This window comes from Colobus angolensis, unplaced genomic scaffold (assembly GCF_000951035.1).
Source record: "Colobus angolensis palliatus isolate OR3802 unplaced genomic scaffold, Cang.pa_1.0 Scaffold26, whole genome shotgun sequence".
Classification (NCBI taxonomy): Eukaryota; Metazoa; Chordata; class Mammalia; order Primates; family Cercopithecidae; genus Colobus; species Colobus angolensis.
This window is the reverse complement of record NW_012115821.1, coordinates 9,013,100-9,026,584: the sequence shown is the minus strand read 5'-3', so window position 1 is coordinate 9,026,584 and position 13,485 is coordinate 9,013,100. Positions and strand designations below refer to the sequence as shown.

Sequence of the window (13,485 nt, the reverse complement as noted above, 5' to 3'; positions counted from 1 at the left end):
AGAACTTAAAGTATAATAAAAAAAAAAAAAAAAAAAAGAAAGAGAGGTGGATGTTTGGGCCATATTGAAGGCAGAAAATGGGTTATTCTGCCATTAACTTTTACTCAGTAATTTTTAATCTCCCCAAACACTTTGAGTTGAGCTTTTTGTCCCCTGGGAATTGGACAGGCTGTAGAAATAACATACATGGATTGGTTGTACATTTTCTCATTGACCATTATCTTTCTAAGCTCCCTAATGGCAAATTAGCTAGGTCTAAGAAGTTATTATGGCATCCAAGCCATCGTGTATGTTTTGGAATTATGATATAATCTAGAAATATTAACTCCCTCATGTGGGTGCCTAGTGTCTTGGCAAAGTCTCCCTTAGCTAGCTAGCCAGTGTTTGAAATAAATCCATAAATAATGATAATAGTTAACAATTACTGAGTGCTCACTATGTGCTAAGCAGTGTGCCAAATGTTTGATATACATTTTCCCACTTAAGCCATGCAAGTATTCTATAAGGTAGACGTTATCATCATTTCCCTTTTACCAACATAGAAAATTAGGTTTGGGTGGGTTAAATAATTTACCTTAGAGACATGTAGCTCTGTAACACCATTACCTTCATCATAAATTAAGATTCCATTCATCTGGAAGCCACTAAAATTTTATAATATAATTGTTGCATCTTCAGCAACTCACAACATCTTGTTTATACATTACTTCTGACACTGTTCTAATCAGCCTCTGTGCCTGGAATTAAAAATGGTCCAGTCCATTTTAATTCAATCCACTAGAAGATTCACATGGCCCATGAAATGTTTTAGTTTCTAGGAAGGGAAAAGAAGATAAAAATAAAAAAGAAGCACTTTTTTCCTTCAATGAAGTCACAGTCTATTAGGCGATGCTAGTCCTTATTTTCTTTGCATGTATGACTCTATTCTTCATTTCCTCACTATAGTTTATGGAAGTTGGACCAGGAAAGTAATGGAAAGCAAGTCTTACCCAAAGAATTATTGACATAACTATTTAGAACTCAGTTTCTTTGCTATTTGGCAAAATATCAAGCAAAAAGTTTTCCTGACCAACATAGGGATAGACCCTATGGCCTCTATCTCATTAGTACTGTTAGTATTAAGAAGGCAAAGCCAGCCTGGTACCTAATTAAAGTATAATGATCCCCATTTATCTAAGGTATGGCTCCAGTCACCAGCTGATAAACCGTATATTTTGGGGGATACTCTTGGCTTCATATTGACAGAAATATGTCCCTAGAAGTCATGTTTGAACTGCATAGCCCTATGGGCCATGGCTGGTTAGTCAGTAGGTTAAGACTACCCAAGCCACGCCAACCAGATTGTTTTCCCTGAGATTCTCAATGTTCTACCTCTATTCTTGCAAGTGGTTAAACCAGTAATACCTAAACTTGAGGGCAATGGGATAGCCATTAATGTGTATGTGTCAAGGAGCAAAGAAAGCCTGTCTGTATCTAGTAAGACAAATACTGATGCGCAAAGGGAAACAGCCATAAGAAATGAAGAGAAAGTCATGAAAATGTTTGGGTTTCTGGTTTCATAAATTCTGGTTACAAGTCATTCCCCAAGTCATTCCTTTATTCTTGTAATAAATTCCCATTCTTGCCATAAGCTAGCCTGAGTTGGTTTTTGTTACTTGTCATCACTGACACTTAAGTGATACATAAACTGAACAATCTTTACCACAGTTGTCATGTCCAGTTGTATACTGCATAACACTGGGGAGTGCCAGTCACATCACTGATTGCATTATATAACCATATGCAGTGTTCTGACTTTTATGGTCATTGAGTTTTTGAGCAATGTATTTCCTGAGTGCTTAACTCAATTCATCAAATATTGATTGAGTACCTATTCTACTTAAACAATTCTATTCTAGAGATTGTACTAGTTATAGGATGCAAAGATTAAAAATAAAAACAGGCCCTATTCTCCACATGGTCACAATCTAGGAAAGCAGACCAACGAAAAGCAATCACAACATAATGCTATATAGATGTCAAAGAAGCATTTCAGAGGGGAACATAAATACAATAACTTTCTCAGGAAGTATCAGGGGAGGCTTCACAGGGAAGCAATACCTAAGCAAATTCCAGGTAGCAGGAACAGCATGTATAAATGTATGAGTAAGTGTGGGAGGCTGAGGCAGGTGGAGCAACTGAGGTCATGAGTTCAAGACCAGTCTGACCAACATAGTGAATGAAACCCCATCTCTACTAAAGATACAAAGAAATTAGCCAGGTGTGGTGGTGCATGCCTGTAGTCCCAGCTACCTGGGAGGCTGAGGCAGGATAATCACTTGAACCTGGGAGGCAGAGGTTGCAATGAGCCGAGATCATGCCATTGCACTCCAACCTGGGTGACAGAGTGAGACTCCATCTCAAAAAAAAAAAAAAAAAAGAAAAGAAAAAAATTAGTATAAGTGGAATAGCATAGTATGTTTGCAGAATTGTGGATGATTTTCAGTTGAAGAAGGTGGAAAGAGAGTAATAAATAAAAGAGCAGGGGCCAAATCACAAGAAGCTTTGCATACCAGGCTAAAGAACTTGTACATTATGCAGTAAACTAAAGCTTTTCACATTCTGATAACTGAGTAATAAAAATAAAATCCTAAGCTCCACATCTGACTGAGCAAACCCCATTTTGGTCAAGGGGACATCAGAGAAACCTTAAAAATTGAGTTCCCAGTAATGATTGGATAGGAGGGAGGACACATCTTAATATGTTCCTTGTATTAGTCTGTTTTCACACTGCTGATAAAGACATACCCAAAACTGGGAAGAAAAATAAGTTTCATGGACTTACAATTCCACATGGCTGGGGAGACCTCACAATCATGGCACAAGGCAAGGAGGAGCAAGTCATGTGTTACAAGGAAGGCGGCAGGCAAAGAGAGAAGAGAACTTGTGCAGGGAAACTCCCATTTTTAAAACCATCAGATCACTTGAGGCTTATTCACTACCGTGAGAACAGCATGGAAAAGACCTGCCCCTATGATTCAATCCCTCCCACAATACATGGGAATTATGGGAGCTACAAGATAAAATTTGGGTGGGGAAACAGAACCAAACCATATCACTCCTCCTTATTAAGCTTTAACCAGAATTCTTTCCTAAGGAGTACACAGAAACCAGCTCTAGAAAACAAGAAACAGATGCTTTATTCCTCTGTCACCTTTAGCCAATCATCTGAGGCTGTGACCAGATTCTCCCTCCCTCTTTACAGTTTCCAGGTGACAGCTTACCAGCTTCACAATGCATCCCTTCCTAAAGACTGACCTCCATCTCTGGGCCAGTTTTGGCCAACTCTTGAAGGATGTGCAGTGACGGTATTCATGTCCTCTGCTTCACCTTTTGATGTCAGAGGGTCAAGAACTCCACCCTTGGATCATGCTAATGTCCTTTTTGAACACACCACCCATGAAGAGGCATGAAGCTCAATTGCACATGTGCGTGCTTCTCCTTTCATAAATATTCATGACTCCTATAGCTTATTAAATATGTATACCTGGCCAGCCCACTCAGCATAAATTCCTATATTATTTTTCCCTTCCTAGAAATGCTTGCTCTTGGCTTTTGCTCAAGAGTTCAAGAGTACACATCCCAGCCTGTGGGATGACCAGCCTACACGCTGCAACCCTTTAGGAGAAATAAAGCTCTCCTTTCCAAATTTATGAATCTGGCGATTCTTCAGTTGACATAATACATGAAACATCTTGGGAACTTGCTAACACACTGATTCTGATTCAGTATGTCCAGGATAGAACCTACATTTTGCATTTCTAACAAGCTCTGGTATAGTGCCAAAGCTACTGGTCCATAGATCACCACACTTTGAGCAACAAGACTTTAAGCAATGCGGCATTGTAGGCTATTAAGCAGGGAATAATATGGTATTGCAGAATGATCCCCCAAAGTAGTGGGATGGTCATATTAGGCACAGGATGTAAGGAAGCATTAAGGCAGAAGGCCAGTTAGAAAGCCATTTCAAGATTCCCATGAGAACTGAGGAAGGCACGAATTAGACTCACTATTTCAACTTGAGTGTGTAGCGCTAGGGAACAGTAAGAAGTGTTCCTCCTTTCCTGCTTCTGTGCTGCAGAATAATGGAGAACTTTAAAATTATCTTCTCTATTAGCACAATATGTTTGCTGAGTGTTTACTTTTGTATCTACTGCATTCTTAAAGCCCATTTAAAATTATTTTCATTTTGATCTGCAAAATCTACTCTTGATCAAATAATCTGCAATCAAGTGGTAGTTTCAAGTGGGCTGGATTCAGTGCTAAGACAGGTTTATGATGAAAGAAAGTCTTCACGGGGAAATGGAGCATTGTCTTTTTAACTGGGGACAAATTGTAGCTCCAAACTGTGCTCAGAGACAAACTGTGCTCTGTGTAGCACACCAGAGATGAGGAGGCACCTTGGTTTGCATAAGAATTGTCTGGAACAGTTATTAAAAATGCAGACACTTTAACTATCCTTCACCTTACCTCATCCTTACTGGGCTTACTTGGGGCTAAGACAACTGCATTTTTAACCAGCACCTCCAAGAGATTGTGATGCAGTTGAAAGATCCATGAGAATTGAGAAATACCAGTCTAGCTCATTTTGGCAAAAATGAATTGCCTTCTTATAATGTAAGTCATTGCCTGTTACTAATCAACAGCACCAAACATACAGACAAGGTAAGATGGTCCCTGCCTTCTAAGAGGTTATAGTCTCAATGATGTAAGTGACCAGGAGGTTTTATAGATCTCTACTAAAGATCCTTACTTCCACACCATACTTGTAAAGACTTCTGTATCTGGCAAGGTCCACATTGTGTAACCATTGTTAATAACCTAAAAGCCATCTCAAATAGTTTCAAACAGGTCATGAAACCTCCATTTTCCAGATCTGGATAGAAAACCTTGGAGATAGTACTTGATGGGCATCACGTAGCTGGTTGCTGGCAGAAACACTGAAGCAGAACTTGTAATATCTTCAAAACAAATGAAGCCCAGGAATCAGAAATTCTTCCGAAGGTCAGCTGCCTCTCCAGCCATCCATGAAGAACTATGGTTCTGAATCCTGGCTAATATCAGAATCATCCAGGGAGCTTTTGAAAATCCTGACACTCAAGTCACACTCCATACTCAGGTGGAAGCAATCATCAGTAAATCTCCCCATGTGCATCCAAGGGTGGGAATCCGTGGATGTAGAGCTTCTGCTACATGTGGATTTACTGTGATGCTAATGAAGCTTCAGTCTCAGGGATTTTCATATTGCATGGGTTATGTACAAGGACCAATATTTAAATTTGTAGCCAGAATTGTGATTTATTTTTCTCAAACCAGGCCCCTTGTGTCAGTTTGCATTTTCTGAGAAGTAGACACCAAGATGAAATTAGGTATATAACATGTTCATTGAAGGAGGGAAGAAGGAGAGACACAGCAGGAGTAGGTGGGGAGAACATTTAGATTGTGGTGCCAGTCTGGCTTCTGTGAAAGGAGAGAAAGAAGGAATGGGAGTCAGTGTTGGGTAGGAAGAGCCTCAGACTCCAGAGAAGTTTTTAGAAGGTCTTGGCCTGTCCAAAGGGGAGTCCATGAACAAGGGTAGTCACCATAGGAGTGCTGTATCAAGGATAAATGATAAGCAATATGTTATGGCTCACACCTATAATCCCAGCATTTTGGGAGGCCAAGGCAGGAGGATTGCTTGAGCCCCAGAGTTCAAGATCAGCCTGGACAACATGGTAAAACCTTGTCTCTATAAAAAATTCTAAAAAATTAGCCAGGCATGATGGCATGCACCTGTGGTCCCAACTACTCTGGAGGTTGAGGTGGGAGGACAGCTTGAGGCCAGGGAGGTCGAGGCCACAGTGAGCTAAGATCATGCTACTGAACTCCAGTCTGGTTGACAAAGTGATACCCTTTCTCAATAAAATAAAATAAAATAAAATAAAATAAAATAAAAAAGAAAGAAAGAAAATCAAATGATAGCGCTTCGAAACTTTTCCTGTGCTCAATCAGTAGCTGAAATAACCAGAGGAAGCATTACTACTCAGTGGATGTCACTGGGGAGGCAGGTGGGGAGGGTGCGAAGGTCCTGCAGCTGGAGGCTGTTAATTCACCCTGGATCCCATGCCAGTTTCTCTCAAGAAGAGATCTGAGTGGCACACCTCTATGGTCACCACACCCCTCATTCATATATGAAGTTCATACCCCAAACCTGGATCCATCCCTTCCTCTGAATTCATGGCTGAGTTGGGGAGAGAGGGAATTAATCTGACAGCCACCAGGGTTAACTTTGAGAATTTTCAGTAACAATTCATGGGCTACATGCATAGCATTTTCTTTCCTTTTAAAATTCACTGGGAAAGCTTGGCTGTGATGCAGAAGTGTTTTCTCGCAAGTGAATAAACACTGAGTGAATAAACACCACTAAGGCTGTCATCAATCTGCCAGCCTGTTGTCTTTAGGGACCTACCATTTAGGAAAACAGGTGAAATTTGGGTTTATTCATTTTGTCAGTTGTACAACGATTTTCCTTAAGTGCTTTTTCTATGTGCCAAGCATTATGCAATGCCCAGTTTTCAGGATACAAGACCTGATTCTTGTTCTCATGGAGCTTGAATTTTAATAAGGTGTGATATACCAAAGGCCAGTGAATGTATAAATAAATACAATCGTTACAACTTGTTATAAATATTTAAGGACACAAAGTACTATGACAGAGAGTAATGGGATTGGGAACTATTTTAGGTAGGGTTGTCAGGGAAAGCCTCATTAAAGTGGGGGGTATTTAAATAGTTGAATTTTGGGGATTGAGGTAGGATAGTCAGGAGAGAAAGGAGTATCCCAGGTGGAGGGAAGTCCTCAGTTTTTTCTAACTCTTTTCTAGGCATCTTCAGTTTTTTCTAAGTACCCAAGCACACGGAGTGAGAGGAACCCAAGTATAGAATAATTTTGGAGAGGTGGAAAGGTCATGGAGATCCTGTGGGCCATGGCAAGGAGCCTGAATTCTATTTTAAATGAAAGTAAAAGGCATGGCAGGATCATAAGCAATATGGTGACACTGGTGAGGGTGGAGGTGACATAAGCTAACCTATGCTTTAATGGTATTCCTTTGGCTACTGTGTACGGAATAGATTGTGGTGGGGGAAAGAAGAGGAGAAGTGGAGAGAGACTAGTTAGCAGGCTCAATCTTGAGATCTGGTGTTGGGTAGATGGCCCAGAGAGAAGGAGAGGACATGAAATATTTCTAATAACATTTTTCAGTAGAGGTCAGTGGCTTCAAGAGCAACAGTGAGGGTTGCTCTAGGGTTTAAATCTAACAAGCATCTTTTTCAGAGTGTATTTGATGCAGCTTTAATAAACAATACTTATGAGTTCATATTACAGATTTAAAATGCTTCACATTGTTTTATTTTTGTTAATTTTTAAAATTTCAATTATTTGAGTATCACTTAATATTTCAATATTTGTAACTGCTGGTTAAATTTTCTTAACTCTATGCCTCAAATACACTAAAACCACTGTGATTTATTGAGCTTCTACTATATGCCAGATACTGTAATATATGTTAGATAGGCATTCAGCTATTTAAATACCCCCCACTTTAATGAGGCTTTCCCTGACAACCCTACCTAAAATAGTTCCCAATCCCATTACTCTCTGTCATAGTACTTTGTGGCTTTCTTAAATATTTGTAACAAGTTGTAATGATTGTATTTACAAATACTACACCTTTACGGATACTAATAGAGTAACTAATAGAGAGAGAGAGAGAGAGAGAGAGAGAGAGATCGATCCTTTTTGGGTAAGAAAAATTAGGCTTAAACAGTTGAGAACATGCTCAAGATCCTTCCACTTTTATGATACAAATCTAGGATTCAAACCCTTGTTTACTTGGTTTCAAAGCTTGTTTGTTTTGAAACACTAAGATATGTTGCCCAAATATCATTTTTCACCTTTGTTTCTTCTTGAACTACAGAAAAGAGAGCTTTTCATGTCAACATGTACAAAGTATAACCTTTGAAAGCATTCCTCTGCCCAAATCTGATTCTGTATGCATTGGGAAAAGCCATACTTCCAGAATAAATGCCTGCCTCCATAAAACAAAATTCACCATCCACAGGTATTTGTTGCTGATCTTACCACAGGTGGGCTGCCTCCTGAAAATGAACCATAGACTCCTTTTTTATGACAAGAAAATGAATCTCAATATCTCTTAATATCCTATTGGTAAAATGTGACCTGCTTGGAGTTTACAATAAACTCATCCCAGAGATATATTTCATGGTTCATTTAAAACACACTCCATCTTATTCCCTAAGTAAAGTCATCTCTCTAAACACACCTTATATTTGTATAGTGCTTCACAGCTTACAAAGCACTTTTGCTACATATAATTTGATTCTGAGGGGCAAGTAAGGCAGGTGTTATCATCCTCTTTTTAATAGACAAGAAGCTGAGTCTCAGAGAGAGAAAATGACTCATTCAAGCAAGGTTTGAGACCTAAGAAAGGTAGGGCAGGGCATTAGGATATCAACACTTTTACAAATACTAATAGGAAAGAAGATGAAAATGGCTCTAAGCCACTTATTTTTTTGAGAGTAAGTTAGCCTTACATATAGATTCACCCCCATATCAGGATGAAGTTTGGCCCTCCTGGGAAATGGGCTGGCTGGTAATATGTCCACAGGTATTTGCAAGAATGGTACAAATAACATAAATGTGGGTCTCTTCTATATTTAGCTGCTTCTGGCAATATTACTGTATTGATTTCTTGTCTTTGTTTTCATTCACGGCTCCTTTCATTCACAGCTGGCCTCTATCAGGGGTTCTCTTCCTTCTATGAATTAATTTCTATTCCATTCAGAATCAACTTGAATCAACTATAACTATAGGAGGTGCCTTTTGGACAATACAGAGGCCATGCTCATGGAACACAAAAGGAACTAAGGTTGTGTGAATTACAAGAGAGTCCGATGTGTTATAAATTCATTATGCAGACAATGAATGGGATCTCATGAAAAGTGGAGCTAAGCATGTCTGATAAAGCCTGCAAAGTGAAATGAAAAGTAGTGAGTAGAAATCATTTTGCCGATGCCATCCACCTACCTATCTACCCATCCAGACACCCAACAAATTCTAAAGGTAGACAATCAGGATTATCAGTAGTTTAATATGATTTGGGGGTTCATTGAAGGCTTTCCTTTGGAAATGACATTTAAACTGAGACCTGAAGGATGGCTTCTGTCGTTAGCCAGATTAAAAAAAAGGAAATAAGCATTCCAAGCAGAGGGAACAGGAAAGGTGGAAACAAACTGGGCACATTCCAGGACCTGAAAGGAAGCAGTAGGTAGCTTAAGTAGCATGAGGAATACTTGCAGAAGAGTTTAGAATGAAGCAGGAGCCAGACTATGGAGGTAGGACATGCTAGAGCAAATCAATTTTAGCTGAGTGTGAATAATACAATTCTATCATACAGATCTGCCCCAAAACTGATTTGGTTTCTGATGACCAAGGTTGTGTAAGCAGAAGCTGGAAGACCCTTGAAAAGAGCATTCATTCAAGAAATGAAGCATGAAATAGGGTGGAAGGAGGGAAGAAAGACAAGCACATGGCATGTCAGCTCTCTTTCAATGCTAAAGGTCTATAATTCCATTATTCCAACAAATATTCAATGAAGCCATTTAATTTCTTGGAAATTTAAAGTTGCCTATCTTCCTACACTGAATTTTACATCCATTAAATCTTCAGGCTTTAAATGTTATAAACAATAAAAAATAAATACAATGGTGAGAGGACAGGGGATGTATGATGGGAGGGAGGGAGGGATAGTTGGTGTGGTATGGTGGTTAAGGTTACAGACTTTAGGTGAACGCTCTTAACTTGGGGTCCAAACTCCAATTGCTAGACATATGACCAATGATATTGTAGTCTGGCAACTGAGAATAGGGGCTCTTGTTTCTTTACTGTTGTACCCCCAGGCCAAAAACAGCACCTGGCACTAGAACAAATATTTGGTGCATGAATGATTGAATGTTACTGCTATGGGTGTGCCCAAATCTGCCTGTTGGTTGTTGTGAAATAACTATAGCTCCAACTCTATCCATACATTCCTAGCAATGCCTGAGAAAGGCAGAGAAAATAGAGAAATAATGAGCACATAAACATCATCAGCCCATAAACTCTTCATTCCCCGGGAAAGTAAATCAAGCTGTTCTTTCTCCCTTTGTGTGTCCCTGAGGCTCAGCTCTGATCATTTCTCTTTTTCTTCAAGGCTGCCTGTGATACTCATCTGACCTGATTTCTCCTGCACAGTGTTGCAACTGACGAGTAGCAGACTTGCCCTTGCCTGCATTTGGGGGGATGGCTGAGACTTTCCTTATAGAAAGCCCTATTTCCAGCATGAACACTAACCCAGTTTATTGGCTCAGAGTGTAGAGAGTTGCCTTGTCACTGGCGAAGTCAGATGCAGCCAGTACAAGAGCTCTGCACTAGCTGTGAACACTAAGGAAGAACAGCTGAGTGAGGAAGCAGAGTGCCAGGCAGCACATCCTTCTTCAGGTGCTTCCTGCCCTGGGCCAGATCCCAGGCACTGCAGCAATATCTCTGCATGATCTAGAGCTCCTGGAAATAGCCCATTAAGGGCAAAACTCACTGCCCAGAAAACATTAGAACATTAAAAGAGCAGGGTCTCATCTGATTGTCTTGGTTTCCTGAAGCTCATTCAGTCTGTGTCCACTGGTTTCAATCTGAGTTCTCTGCACTTTGAGGATGAAGACAGTGAAGTTCTCTCATGGTTAGAGGGGGAGAGATCATAGGAATGCTGCGGAAAGAGGCCTGAAGTCAGAGCCAGCTAGTGGTTGTTATTTATTAATTGCCTGTGAGGTGCCAGGCACACATATTAGACCATATGTGATTGCAGTGAGCCACCCGGATCCCCTTCAAGCTGTTGCTGCAGCTGCTGGAAGTACTACTGGCAGACAGCCTTCTCTCATCAGCCCCTTCAGGACTTTCCTCAGTTGCAGAGAGCTGCCTTCCCCAAGACCACACCCTTCCCTGGGGACTCACAACCAATGGCTGATCCAGGAGAATCTATAAAGGCCATATCATTTCAGCCCAATTTAGGACAGATTTGTTGAGACATTGGACCTACATGCAACTCAACCTCTCCTTCTACCCAGTTCTTCTTTCTTCCCTTTCCTTCCATGGTGTCTGTTCCAAGCACTTGCCTTAATAAACACGTTACAAGTTAAACTCTGCCTCAATGTCTGCTTCAAGGAGAACCCAACCTGTGACAGTGATAACAGATAAAAACAAAAGACATCACTTTTCCCTGCCTTACTTTCCACCTACCACTACAAAGGGTCTTGGACTTGCCCACTCAGTTTCTTCTCTTTCTTCACTCTTTGGAGATGGTCCCACTACTACCACAGACACAAAAAAGAAGAGTTGGGAAGAGAGAGGGGTGAAAACATTTGGGGTACTGCAGACCTAGTGCTAGGTGATTGAAGACTACCTGAAGGGTACAGGAAGTGACTGTTTTTCCATCATGTATTGTATTGCTATAGTGACTTAAAAAACAAGTAGGTGACTTGTTTTAAAATTACTTTTCAATTGCTGGACTGTGTTCTTGGACCATGACACTATTCTTAACCCAGTCTATATGGGCCGTGGTTTCAACAAGATTACAATTATAACAACCTTCACATCATGTGTTACTATTCTCATTTTATAGGTAAAGAAACTGAGGTTCAGAGAGGCTGCATTTTAGGATCCACTTTGCTTCTGTGTGACCTTGAGATATTTATTTAAATTTTTGGACCTTGTGACCAAAAGATGCCAAACAAGCAAGGAAATGAACGAAATGTTGAAGTGCCTTCCAATTTTAAGATTACAAATCTTTTATAGAATTAAAAATTTTTAAAGTATTTTTCCATATTAATTGTGACATCGTGATATGATATTAATAAGGTAATTGCAAGATTAGTTTTATTACCTTAAGGTACACCTAGATTGCATAGTTGGATTACCTTTAGTCCCCTGTGAAATATGCAAGGATGTACTGTTTCCCCAATTTACATTCGGATAAACCAAGGCTCACAGAAATCAAGTCATTAGTGTGAAAATATTGCCACTTAATGTAAGATCCAGGACACAGACTCAGATTTACTCACATCTCTTCTAGTGCTTTTCCTATACTACTACACGGATTCCTTTTGGCCTGAGGTTCTTGTATTGTTATCTATCACTACATAATAAATTACCTTAAAATTGAGTTCCTTACAATAACCAACATTTACAATTTCACAACAGCTTCTAGGGGGTCAAGGAGAGGCTTACCTGGGTGGTTCTGACTCCAGGTCTCTCATGAGGTTATAAGCAGATGTTGTCTGGGGCTGCAGCTGTGAAGGTTTGCCTAGAACTTAAGGATCCTCTTTCAAGATGGCACACTCTCTTGGTTGTTGTCTGAAGGCCTTTATTTCTTACTGTCCAGAGGAATCTCCATAGGACTGCTCAAGTGTGCTCTCAACATGGCAATTGGTCTCTCCAAAAATGAGCAATTCAAGAGGAAGAGTGAGAAGAAAGCTGCAGTGCCCTTTATGACCTGGCTCAGAATCACACATCAGCACTTTCTCTATATTCTATTCATTAGTAATGATTTGCTAAGTCCAACACATATTCAAGAGGAGTAGAATGAAGCTCCAAATCTTGAAAGGAATAATATCAAAAAATTTCTGAACTGCGTTAAAAAGACCACAGCTCTGCTCTTTGGGTGGCTTAAAATTTCCATATTAAGGGTGGGAAGTGCTTTTTTCCCCCAGGAAATTCAAGCCGGAAGAGTGAACCAGGCTAGAAAAACTTTATTACGTAAGAAGTTTATGCAGGTGTCACATTAGATAGTAGTCTACAGGTCTCTTTATTTCCTGGTTTCTTAAAAAATTCAGACAATACCATAAAAATAATGCAATAGTAGATGACATCTGCAGTTTTTGCCTTCTTGGGATCCATTCCTCTTTCTTCTAATTTTACCTTGGGGAACCTCCATTCACTTCTCTTAGTCCATACAGAACTGATTATTTTAATCCACTTCATTTAGTTCCTAAGATCGACATGTGAGCCAGGCCTGACCAATGAGCATATTCCATTACCCTGGCCATAGTGGTTAATGCTGGGAGAGGCATAGAAACTACATGGGTTCAATTAAAGTTAAATTTTTGTTGGAACTATTGGGAGCAGTTTTCTTTCTGTAGGGTTTCTTATGTTCCTTCTATGGTATCAAGAGGGTTTGCCTGAGAATGAAGTCAGCACAGAGGAGAAACGGCACCAAGAAATGGGGAAAGGGAGAGAGACAGACAGACAGACAGAAAAAGACAGAGTGAGAGTGACAGAGAAAGAGTGTTTGTGCCTTGGTGGTATCATTAATCACATCTAGAAAATCTAACATGACTCAGGCCTGCTCTATTGCTGGAG

At 40.0% G+C, this 13,485-nt stretch overlaps 1 long non-coding RNA gene across 1 annotated transcript in view; it reads left to right on the top strand.

Annotated features, from left to right (window-relative positions):
• The window catches only part of LOC105515391, a 31,839-nt gene extending 20,571 nt beyond the window's left edge, over positions 1 to 11,268 (top strand). The window contains exons 2-4 of the long non-coding RNA XR_001002320.1: positions 8,463 to 8,526; positions 9,531 to 9,656; positions 10,289 to 11,268. This is a non-coding gene — a long non-coding RNA (uncharacterized LOC105515391). The remainder of the gene's footprint in view (positions 1 to 8,462; positions 8,527 to 9,530; positions 9,657 to 10,288) is intronic.
• The last annotated feature ends 2,217 nt before the right edge of the window (positions 11,269 to 13,485 follow it).